Source organism: Otolemur garnettii, unplaced genomic scaffold (genome assembly GCF_000181295.1).
Source record: "Otolemur garnettii isolate 467f Iridium unplaced genomic scaffold, OtoGar3 scaffold00011, whole genome shotgun sequence".
NCBI lineage: Eukaryota > Metazoa > Chordata > Mammalia > Primates > Galagidae > Otolemur > Otolemur garnettii.
The window spans coordinates 10,176,662-10,177,481 of NW_003852406.1; positions in this window are offsets into that span (position 1 = coordinate 10,176,662).

An 820-nucleotide genomic window follows, 5' to 3' on the forward strand; every position below is an offset into this window, starting at 1 on the left:
CTCACAGCAACCTCCAGCTCTTGGGCTTAGGTGATTCTCTTGCCTCAGTCTCCCAAGTAGCTGGGATTACAGGTGCCCGCCACAATACCAGCTATTTTTTTTTTTTCCTGCAGTTTTTGGCTGGTGCCGGGTTTGAACCCACCACCTCCGGTATACGGGGCTGGTGTCCTACTTCTTTGAGCCACGGGTGCTACCCTGCCCAGCTATTTTTTGTTGCAGTTTGTCCGGGGCCGAGTTTGAACCCACCACTCTTGGTATATGTGGGGGGGGGGCACCCTCCTGTCTGAGCTATAGTTGCCGCCCTCCATAAACACATTTCTGTAGGGTATGTACTTTGGAGAGGAATTGCTGGGTTATAAGGTATGCATGCCTTTAACATTGCTGCCACTTCCTGTGTATGAAAGTTCCAGTTGGCCAACATTTGATATTGCCAGACTTTAATTTTAGCCAATATTTTTTTATAGTAGAAATTCATTGTGGCTTTTTGATTTCTGTAATTAAGAATGGAATATGAGCATCTTCATGTTTATTGGCCACTGAATTTCTTCATTTGAAAAGTACCTGTTGGAGTTTTTTTGTCCATTTTTCTATTGTGTTGTGATTGCTATTTTTTCCCTCACTGATTTGTAGAATATATTCTGGATTCTAATGTTTAGTATTCAGTTAAAGAATTTGGTATTCAATTGGTTATCTTCTTGTAAATATCCTCACCATTTCTGGGGATTACTTTTCATTCTCTTCATGATGTAATGGTAAAAAACATATTCTTAATGGCAAATGTTTTATGTTCAGTGACTTTAATGTCTTAGTTTAAGGAATC